At 35.6% G+C, this 12,112-nt stretch overlaps 1 non-coding gene across 1 annotated transcript; it reads left to right on the top strand.

Annotated features, from left to right (window-relative positions):
• Window positions 1–2,849: 2,849 nt before the first annotated feature.
• LOC125089649 (U6 spliceosomal RNA) lies at window positions 2,850–2,954 on the top strand. The gene has a single exon (XR_007124010.1). It is a non-coding gene; the product is annotated as a U6 spliceosomal RNA (small nuclear RNA).
• The last annotated feature ends 9,158 nt before the right edge of the window (window positions 2,955–12,112 follow it).

A 12,112-nucleotide genomic window follows, 5' to 3' on the forward strand; every position in this document is an offset into this window, starting at 1 on the left:
ATCAAGTCTGGATCAGATATGTGAAACTCAATATAGAATTTTAGTAGTTTAAAATACCTAGGGGCACAAAATAGAGGATAAGTGTGCTCATTAAATATACATTTAAGGTACCATTTAACTGAATATATTTATAAGGAATTGAGCTTTTTATATTCAATGCAAATTTGTAAGACCCAACATCATAATACAGTAGTAAGTGGGGATATTAGCTATGGAATGGGCTTGGAAAGGAATAATTTTCTAGTGATCTTATTATCTCAACATAATGTTATACACGAAAATGAAGAGCATGCAGCTCTACAGAGGCCAGTACAGGGTGCTTTGCATCTTGATTGTGTTATGTTAGTTATTTTGAAAGAAAAATTATCTATCTATCTATCACCATCATCATCTATCAGATAGTCTAAGTGGCGACAAAACTCTATTGATACAAATCATTTGTCTCAATATTTTTGTCTCAGGATAAAAATTAACTGAAAATATTGTTAATTTCAAAGTAGGTAAGTAAAACCATCCTCTTGCTTCTTTTTTTATCTTTTTTTTCCAACCGTCCACTTGTTGATAATCACTTTAGAAGTTATATTGCAACACATTAGTTTCTCTGTTTTCACAGGACAGTGGTTTGTATTATAATTATCTGACAATTCTTACTTCAAAAGTCCCTTTTGAGATAACCAAGTCTAGTTAACTTTCATTAGTATTAATTTCATAATTTAGTCTTGTTTTACTCTCTGAGTTCCATACCTAGAAAAAGAAGACTTTTAAGCTTTGACATTCAAAAACTGTGAATGAAAAGTTATTCTTACAAGCCAGAAAAAAAAATTTGACTTAGAAAAAAGTGAACTATTTTCCACTTTGAAATTGCTGCTCCCCAGTTCCCAGAATGAAGTGGATAGCAGTTAGTAGCTGAATTCTTGAGCATATTTATAAAATTATACATAATTCTAGCACCTAGACATATGCACTAAAAGTTTTGTGAAGTGGTAAACACTTACAACATTATTTGTTTGAAATGTTTTGATTTATTAAGAATGAGTTATATCCATATTCAAATATAAAAACAAAATTATTTCAAAGTCATGTATGAATAGGAATGGCATATCTACCTTCTCCATCTGTAAGAAAGTGATAATTGTTGCCATGGGCTGTACTTAAGGCAAAACACAAATACTTTATAATTGTGTCAGAAGAGGTATGATTCTATTACTTTTTTGTTGAATTTTTTCAAGCTCCTGCTTGCATAGTTCAATTTGTTTTTCTGCAAAATGGGACACATAAACTACTTCATATCAGTTGCACCCCAAGATGTTACAAGGTGGGTATTTGGATAACCTACTATTATGTCAATTATTATTGGAGCAATTCATATGTATTTACGTATACCACTAGGGTTTGTGTTAATAATAGAATCCAATTACATGAAATGATCATTTAGTGATTTGAAGAAACTGATTTTTGTCCAAAGAGCAGGTTTCTCTCTCTGGAAATCAAACCCTCTCTAGTGTTTCAGAATTTATAAAATCTTTTTTTAAGATCCACAATAGGGAATATAAGACAGGGGGCAAACCATTAGGGCTGGCAAGACACTACAAAACCTATCAATGACACACTAGTTTAAAGAAGTGTTTAATCACTTTTATATGTGTTTCTAAGTATATATGTCCTTTTCTGTCACTAACTGTAAATTTATGAGGGAAGTATTTGTCTCTTTTAATAATAGAGTAGAAATAATGGATCAATTTGAGATTAATACAAAATTGGAATTCTTGTTGGCATATATTAAATCCTTAAGAAAGGATAGCTGCCAAATCATTGGCTTTTCAGTGGTCTCTAATCTTTATATTACAGAATTCAAAGCCACTTGAGCAGAATATGAGATTTGGGAAGAGAGACAAGACAATTTACTAAGTGTGGTTTTTTTCTTAAATATTTTATAAAGCCAAGTAATTTCCCCATTCCTTTAATATTACAATTTTGTGGACATTATATTGACAGCTCCAGATAAATTAACTTCTAAAATAAAACAATTTTATGACATTTGAATAGGTTTCCCTGTTGCTAAAGCAATAAGCTTCACTGATACAAATCCGAGCATAACATATGGTCTCAGCCTTAGGCCAGGGTGTTCCATTTGAATTATTCCAGGCTTTTCCTTATAGTGCTGTGCTTCAAACATGAAACCAATTACCCACTGCAGTCAGACAATTGAAAGGCTGCAAGAGAAATACTCTAATAGATGGGGAGGTGGGTAAAGGACTATGATTTGTGTGGTAATCAGCAAGAGAAGGTCAATTGTAATAGAATAGACTGGTTTTCAAGACAGAGCTAATGTAGGATGCCTTCCACTCCACTGAGGGATGCTATCAATAGATTTGTTGTTTTCATTACCAAGAATGTCACTTACTGACAAGATAGATAAAGGAAGTGTGAAGAGCCTGTTGATGGATCAGGTGATTAAAACCTAGGTCTTGAAGAGCAATTAGCAAACTGATGACCTATTTGAAGCCTGGGGTTGGGAGGTTAAAAGAAAGGTGTTATGCAAATGTCTACCTGAGAAGAATAGACCTGTGTTCTTCAAGATTTATATTAAAACTCTAAGATTCATAAGAGGAAGGCTGAATAAATATGCCTCTCCCCAAGAGACACCACTTCTCTCTATTCTGTAAATCATTGAGTTTCTTCTTCACCGAGAAAAGAGAAATGCAAAAGAATGCCTACAGATCATACCACACATATTCTTTTTTAATAATCTATTTCGTGAAAATGGTAGGACCCTAGAAGCTCTAGCAAGAAAAGAATACATTGAGTTCATGAGATCTCTATTTTTCTTTAAGAGTTTTGTGAAAATTGTTCTCTTCGTCAGCACATATGCTAAAATTGGAACAATGCAGAGGAGATTAGCATGGCCCCTGTGCAAGAATGACATGCAAATTCATGAAATGTTCTATATTTTGGAGAAAGGGAAACCCTCCTACACTGTTGGTAGGAATGCAAGCTGGTGCAGCCACTCTGGAAAACAGTCTGGAACTTCCTCAGAAAGTCACAAATAGATCTACCCTATGACCCAGCAATTGCACTACTGGGTATTTACCCCAAAGATACAAATGTAGTGATGCAAAGAGACGTGTGCACCCCAATGTTTATAGCAGCAATGTCCACAATAGCCAAACTATGGGAAGAACCTAGATGTCCATCAACAGATTTATGGATAAAGAAATGGTGCACACACATACACAGTGGAATATTATGAAGCCATCAAAAATTGAAATCTTGTCATTTACAATGACATGGATGCAACTAGAGAGTATCATGCTGAGCAAAATAAATCAATCAGAGAAAGACAATTATCATATGATCTCACTAATATGAGACATTTTAGAAACAAGTCAGAAGATCATAGGGAAAGGGAGGGAAAAATGACATAAGATGAAACCAGAGAGGGAGACAAACTGTAAGAGACTCTTAATCTCAGGAAACAAACTGAGGGTTGCTGTGGGGTGGGGTGGGAGGGATGGGGTGGCTGGGTGATGAATATTGGGAAGGGTATGTGCTATGGTGAGTTCTGTGAATTGTGTAAGACTGGTGAATCACAGACCTATACCCCTGAAAAAATAATACATTATATGTTATGTCAAAAAAAAAAAAAAAGTCTTGTGAAGAGTCAGTCACATAGCCAGATGATTCTTCTTATAAATTATAGTATATAGTAAAAGCAAAACAAATGGCGCTGTGAATCTAGTAATCCAAAAGGCTTTTACTAGAAATATCAAATAGATTTTTATAAAGATAAGTCCTAGGCCCAAGGAATGACTTACTCCAGGCTTATTTTAAGCTTAATCAAGGCTCCACTTCCTCTCCCCCTCAGTAGAAAATATCCAACAGAGCATTTTGCTTCAGGCATTAGGCTACCAGTGGATCACCTTCAACTATGACCTATGTATAAATTACTATGGAGGGGCGCCTGGGTGGCTCAGTGGGTTAAAGCCTCTGCCTTCGGCTCAGGTCATGATCCCAGGATCCTGAGATCGAGCCCTACATCGGGCTCTCTGCTCAGCGGGGAGACTGCTTCCCTTTTCTCTCTCTGCCTGCCTCTCTGCCTACTTGTGATCTCTGTCTATCAAATAAATAAATAAAATCTTTAAAAAAAATTTCTATGGAAAGAAGTAGAGGGAAATTAAAGCCTTACAATTTAAATATACAGCACTGCAACTTTAAAAAGCTTACTTCATTAAAACTAAAACAAGAAAAAAAAATGCTCTCCTGCTCAATTCTGCAGTGTACGTTTGTGACCTTTTGACTTTATAGGAACATTCAAATCCTAAGGGTATGAGATACTTTCAAAACATCAATAACTGCATTGAGTGAGGCTCTCCTTGACTGCAGGCACTCAGATACCTTAACTAATCAGCTGAAACTCAAAGTGAATGGCTGGAGATGCAAAAGGAATTTGAGATTCAGTTGGAATTAAGGATGGGTGCTCAGTGGGTTAACCCTCTGCCTTTGGCTCAGGTCATGATCTCAGGGTCCTGGGATGGAGCCCAGCACTGGGCTCTCTGCTCAGCAGGAAACCTGCTACCCCCTCCCCCTCTGTCTGCCTCTCTGCCTACTTGTGATCTCTCTCTGTCAAATAAATAAATAAATTCTTAAAAAAAAAAAGGATCTTACATTGAGAAAACTGATGGTTAACAGGACCAACTATACCTATGTGAGCTCTCTAAAATTTCAGTTAAATATCAAAAGCCATTTAACTAAAAAACAAAACAAAACAAAACAAGAACAAAAACCAACAGCCTTGTGTTAATAGAGCCATCCTTGGCTTTTTGGCACATCCTAAATGAAATATGTCTTTGGTGGTAGCCCTTACAATGTGGAGCAGCCATCTGCTCACAATATCTGATTGCTGTTTATTCTGTGAGAGCTTTCCTGCTTCCAGCACTTAGGACCAATTAGCTGATGCCCAAGGATCTTGATGCTGCACTTTACTGGGCAATTAGAGGAGGCTAGAGTCCACAAGAGCTTTAAGGGGTAAAGAGACGCTTTGCTAGCAGCTATGTTTGAGTCAAGCTTTAGAGCACGAGAAAGCATCATGTAAATACATCTCTAGGAAAAAGAGGAAGATTTTTAAGGTTGATGTCAGAGGAAGATACAATCTTTTCTAGTACAACCTTTTTCTACTGCCTTCTCTAAAAGTTAAGGAAATCAGTTTCCACATTTTTCTGGGGCAGGACTTTTCATGGTTAGAAAAGGAAATGTTTTTAATTGCCTTTGTCACATGCTTCCCTAAGCAATTTATTTTCCCAGCAGTTAAACTGTCTTTTTTGGTTATTTGGTGAGCATAGCCCCTGGCTTCAGTGCAGATTTTAATTTTTAAATATCAGGCTGCTGACGATGCTTCTTCTGTTGGTGTGTGAAGGGGAACTGTCTAGAATTCTTTGACTTCCTCGAGCAATTTTATTTCCTGTTATAAATTTAAGAATATGTTCTTATTAAATATTTTTAATGGATTATTCTGTAGACTTTTATGTTCAAAGGGATTTTTTTCTTAACAAATGAGTTGAAGAGACAAAGCTTGTGTATAACATCTTTTCCTTCTCTTTCTGACCTCGTTTTTCTTCAAGTTGCACATAGGTTTTGTTAACTATGGTCAGGTAAACTTGATGAAAATGTTTATTCTACAACAAAAGTCTAAATATTTTCCATGAAAATACTTGTTTTTCAATGAAAATTTTGTTTTGCCTGTTTTTTTCCTAGTATTTCTTCTTACATCAAACTTTTTATATAGGTGTGTTCAGCTAGACAAAGCTTTCTCTATATAAATCTTAAGTAATGAACCATGTTCATGATAGTTTTATAAGTACCTGTTTGCTATGAGGAATTGTAAAATTAATTAAGCAAATCAATTCCCTATTTAAGTAATAAGAGGTCAGCAAATAAAAGATGCTTCCCTTCTGGAAAACCTCAAAGAGGGTTCTCAGATTTCTCTTATGACATTATTATACAGCCAAAACTTCTGATTCACTTTTTTCCCCTATGTGATCAAACTGAAGAAGGTATGTGGCATTTAGAGGGCATTTTAACTGAACAACAAATATGACCAAGAATTGTTCATGACCCAGAAATGGGCACTCCACAAGGGATAATCTGTTGTGTTGCTGAATGCTGACATCAATGCATCGTAATGACTGCATCCAATTATAACAGCAAAAGGAAATCAGAATTTGTAAGTGAACTCTGAAAAAGTCAAGTTACCAATCACTAACACCATGCATCTCTTGATATCTTGAGTCAGTGTCATAGAAGGATTTTCAAGTTCCACTCTTGCAAATGAGGTTTTCACAGTGATAGTGTATCGTTGAAAAGTCCTAAGAAATACTGTTTAGTTGTGAAGGAAAAGTCTTGCATAGGGGAGTGACAGATACACAAAACTATCTTGGTATAAGCTATATAATAAATCTTATTTTAAATACTTTTCCTGCACTATGAAGACATTTTTCCTCTTAACTGTATATTTGCACAATTCGATTCCTCCTCCAAAAGTTAAAATTTAGATTCTTTTACCTAATTTCTGACTTTGGTACATTTTGCCTTGTGTAAAGCCAAGTGGTTTAATTTTAGTCATCAACTGAAATCTATCAAAGCCCAGGAAGAAATGTCAATTAACTGGGCAATAATCAAATAAGTTTTGTTTTTTTTTTTTTCCCATCTATTGTCCTGGCAGTAGATCTTGGAGGGTAAGACTACAAAGCTACTAACTTTTATAATGAAGACTCTTCAAAAAAGGCAGAATAAATCCTGAGTATTGATTACACACTGCAAGGAAAGGACTAACTGGATTAAAATTCTGTAAGAGAGGGTTTAAATTTGAAAAAGGAAGTTGTCATGATGATGTTTACTCAGGGAAATAAGAAGTCAGAGGCCAAACTTTCCAGGATATGAATGCAGATCTTCAAATAACAACATTTGAGAAAGGAGAAGAAAAAGTTTAAAGGCCAGCACATATCAGGTGTAACAACCCCTCCTTGGAAGATTCTGAGTCAAGAAAAAACATTAATGCTAAAACAGCTCCCCAAATTACTGACCATTACATAGGCCCTGAAACGATTTATATGAGCTCAACTAGCTCCATTTTATAAGTCATAAAGTCAAGTGTTCTCTAAACACCTGATAATTTGCTCAGCATGGGGGAAACAAGACTGTGTAAAGCCTGAATCTGATTGCTAGGGTTTTCAGTCTAGCTATAGGGGCACAAAGGAAACTGAAAATAAAATGTGACCTGTACTAACTCTAAGAGAAAGCTGTAGAAAGTAATATATAGTCAGATTGTAGCAGTCACGTCAGAAAATATAATTTGTGGTTAAAAAAAATATTTTTGAAAGCTAGAACTTCCAAATGCTTGGCTTCCTTTCATGTACTATATGTTATCTTTATTTACTTATTTTTGCATAGAATATTTTCTTCCAAGGTTAAGATTAAAAATTAGCCACATATGACACATATGTATATATTTGACCGTCAAATGTAAATCAATCAATAATCAAGGAGAAAACAGCTTCTACTTTTGATTCTCTGGATGGTAATGGCCCATTTCTGCCTTTCATTCTGGACATGATTGATCCTTTTCTCCATCAGAGGTCATCTGTGCTGCTGAAAGAGAATGTGAATTTATTTATTCAGTTGTTGCATATTAGTTCTCAGGAGTTAAAAGATCTGAACAAATACAGAGTCTTGCACTACATTACATTATCCTTTATTAGTGGGAAATTCAAGTCTAGAGATCAGTATTAAGCCATTCCCCAAAATCTGCTTGTTCTATGAGAGGGACCCCAAAATGACCTCTGATCAAGTTGTCTTAGAAGGATTTTACCCTCGTTACTAATTAAATAAATAGCTGCACTTGCACTATTTTTCTTTATAGTTAAGTTATGACATCAGCCCTCTCGAGGAACTTAAAGACAAACAGAGTCAAGTTCCCTTTTAACCAGGAAGAATACATTTTGCATACTGAGGTCCTGACATTTGGCATCTAGTGTGCAGTAGCTTATTGCAATTAATATACCAGTATATCACATGTCAAAGGGCTCTTTGCTGAAGCTTGTAGAGGGCAAAAGGAAAGGCTTATTAAAACTCAAACTTTTCAGATGTTGTTTCCTGCTCTTCCTAAAGCAATTTACCTAAGAACCCCAAGCAGAGCAAAAATGCTGGCTCAAAACATCGTGTTGTTTGGGTCCTGCAGTGAAGTGTCTGAATATATACTGACAAATATGTAGAAGGATTTGGTATGCTCACCCACCTTGGAGGCAATGTTTGGGTAGTCCTTTTTTGTTCATCACATGTAATACATCTGCTGCTTCTGCCCTATTCTTTTTGTATGTACATTAATAAGTGGCATCTTATGCAAATATATCCCCCCTCCGCATGCAAAAGGATGATTACCATAATGATTCTGAAAGTGTTCATTTAAGAAAAGAAATTCTATTTCTCAAGGGCACAGTTTTGCCCCTTCATATATGTTTTTGAATTTCCAATATAAATACATTCATGTCTTCCCCCCCAAAATTATTAATGACACTTTTGCAAAGCTAAGCTATATTTGCCTCTTCATAAGAAGTCTCAATAATTTCCTTTGTTACATCACAGCTGCAGAGTAACCATAGCAACTGACTTAAGTCACAGAAATAGTTATTACTATGTGCCTTCTATGTCTAAAATGTGCAAATGGTAAAAAATGCTATCAAAGTACATTAAACAAAAGAAATTGTCTCTGTTTTCAAGTATCTTCATTGTTTGATGATGCCTTTGCAACCATTTTGCTTGGGTAAATTGTTATTAAACTTAAAGTTAAACTTGTCTAATATATATACTGAATCATTCAAAATCAATGAAGATTATTTCAGACTCACAGATAAGATGATTGGTGGTCAGGTTTTGTGGTCACAGTCTTCACTATTGAAGGATTGGGGTTTTGAGTCACCTAGTATGGAAGACCAGTAGATATTTGGGTCTCCAGAACCACTCTGCCTCAGCAACATTAGAATATCATACTTTATTATCTTAAATCAAAATCTGTCAGGATCCCCTTACCCAGTTTGTTTCCTATAGTTACAAGTCATCATCTGGTTTCTTTTCTTCTTTTCTTTAATAAAAAAATATTTTAGAGGGTGCCCACGTGGTTCAGTGGGTTGAGCCTTCAGCTCAGGTCATGATCTCAGGTTCCTGGCATCAAGTCCCGCATCGGGCTCTCTGCTTGGCAGGGAGCCTGCTTCCCTCTCTTTCTCTGCCTGCCTCTCTGCCTACTTGTGATCTCTCTCTGTCAAATAAATAAATAAAATCTTTAAAAAATATTTTAGAGTAATTTTAAATTTACGGAAAAGTTACAAAGTTAAAACAGACAATTTTATATACCTCTTTCCCAGTTTCAGTTTCCCCTTAATGTTTTCAACTTAAATTATAATATTAAAAATATTTGTCAAAACTGAGAAAACTTTGGTATGTTACTACTGACTGAACTCAGAATCTTATTTGGAATTCACTAGTTATCCTACTTTTTATGTTCGAGGATCTAATTCCTGATATTTTTCATGTCTCTCTTATCTCTTTGAGTCTGTGACAATTTACGTCTAAGACTAACAGAGATTTTTAGTCTTCAGATTGATTCAGAGAGTGTTCCTCAGTTTATGGCTGACGCTTTCTCATGATGGGGTAATGCATGTGGGGATGAATATCACAGAAGCAGTGTTCTTTTTACCACATCATGTCAGGAGGCTTATAGTATCAACATGACAGAACTGTTGATGTTAACCTGATCATCGAGTGAAGGTAGAGTTTGTCAGGTTTCCGTGATGTAAAGTTACTATTTTGCTCTTTCTGTAATTTGTTCTCTGGAAGTAAATTACAAAGCCTAGCCTATACCCAAACGAGTAGAGTTTAAATTCCACCTCTAGAAGGAAAAATATCTTAAATAGCTCTCTTTATTATTTGGAATTCCTTCCTCTCCCATTTATTAATTTATTCAATCATTTATACATATCAGCAGATTCATGCATATTGTAATCCAACGCCATACTATTTATTTTGTTGCTCAAATTGTTCCCACTTTGGCCACTGGGGGCTTTTTCAGGTTAACTCTTTGAGATGACTTTATCTTTCTGGATTGTTGAACATTTTCTTTGTTTTCTAGAACTGACAAATGCCTCAGGCTCATCTTGTATTTTCTGAAACCCCCCACCCCCTAGAATTAGGCTATTTCTCCAAGGAGCCTTGGTAACTTTTACTGGAGAGTGGTATTTCAAAGTCCAGATTTGGACGCTGGGTAGATCTTGTTTTGTTTTTGGAGTTAAACCCACTTCTCCTTTAACCAACACTATTAGAAATAACCTGCTCGCTATGGTAAAAGGAAAACTACCTATTCTAAGTTTTTCTCCTTCCATTTGCATCAATTCACAATAAGTAACTGGAAACAAAGGCATATTGCCTTGAAATTGCTGAAAATTCACATTTTTATCTGTCATTATATAGAAAAATCATGAGTTTATAATGATAAAACATTAGTGGGAAGTGATATTTTAACAGTTTGGGTGCTTCCAACTTCAAGTAACAGATTTACTGAATAAAATTATAGTGTTACTATCTTGTACTATGAATAGTAGAGGACTGGTTAAATTTGGCAGCTGGGTGATATGAAGGTTCTGGTTGGCTTCATTATAAATCTCTTGGCTGCCCTTCATGGTTGTGAAATGTCTGATGCAGAGCCAAACCACATATCCTCAAATAACTATCTCTAAAAGCATGAAGAAAGATGCATTTCTCCTTGGGCATTTTTTGCCTTTTATCAGGAAAGAGAATCTTTTCCACAAGTCACCAAGAGACTTCTCTTTATGTCTCATGAGGGAGAATAGTGTTCGCTACCCCAAAACCATCATTGACAAAGGGGGATGGGATCAACACTACTCATTCAGAAACCCAACATGATTTATTTCCTGGAGTTTGGGGAGGGGGTCAACTTCCTTAGACCATTGCTGCCCAACTCACATGAGAAGAAAACAAAAACCATGTATGCAAGAACCGAATGACAGATGGTTGCTGGGCATTATGTCATAACATTATAAAACCTACATTTGCACAATGTAAGTGTCAAATATTCTTACTGTGGAAAAAATTTTAAAGTTTTTTTTAAAGATTTTATTTATTTATTTGACAGAGATCACTAGTAGGCAGAAAGGCAGGCAGAGAGAGTGGGGGAAGCAGGCTCCCCGCTGAGCAGAGAGCCCAATGCGGGTTTCGATCCCAGGACTCTGGGATCACGACCTGAGATGAAGGCAGAGGCTTTAACCCACTGAGCCACCCAGGCGCCCCTGAAGTATTTTTTATATTCTCAAATTTCTTATTATCCCTGATGAGTAATGGAAAGATAAAGCAAAATTATGATACTGCTGACCATTGGTCCCTTGGTAAAGGTCGTGGGATGGGTGTGTAAATCATTGGTGGAGATGCAGCTGCACTATTTGGAACTCAGACTGATGATAAGTTAGGAAATGTAAATAAATTAGAGAAAGGATATTAAAGTGTTGTTTCATCAATATAGGCCTTCAGATAAGTAATAAAATGAGTGAAATCTGCTAACTTCTCTTGAATTCATTTTGTATGTGTGTGTGTGCATGTGTGTGTGAGAGAGAGTTTTTAGTTTATGGTGTTCTGAAAAACTCCCCAACATTGGAGGACAGGCTGACTATGTTTATCTGGGCACTTCAATGCATTGTTCTCATGTTTCATTCTGTCCTTTAGAAAAGTGCATGAATCATAGACTTTCTTGGAAACCCTATTATCTTTAAAAAAATACATTAAAATGTACATTAAGATTCAAAGACAGGAAAAGCTCTGTCAGTACAATTAATATTAAGCTGATTAGTGAGAAATAATTGACCATTTCAGTTAAATTCAGTAGGAAAAGATACTCATGATTCCATATACATTATTATAATTGTCAATTTAGTAATGTCTTAGGAATGAGGTATAAAACTTAAGAGAAATTGATTCAGTCTTATTTTACACCTGCAGTTACTGAAGGAAACACCCTTATTTGTAATGTCTGGGTTATACCTATAAAATTTGCCTT

The sequence above is a fragment of the Lutra lutra genome, chromosome 1 (assembly GCF_902655055.1).
Source record: "Lutra lutra chromosome 1, mLutLut1.2, whole genome shotgun sequence".
Classification (NCBI taxonomy): domain Eukaryota; kingdom Metazoa; phylum Chordata; class Mammalia; order Carnivora; family Mustelidae; genus Lutra; species Lutra lutra.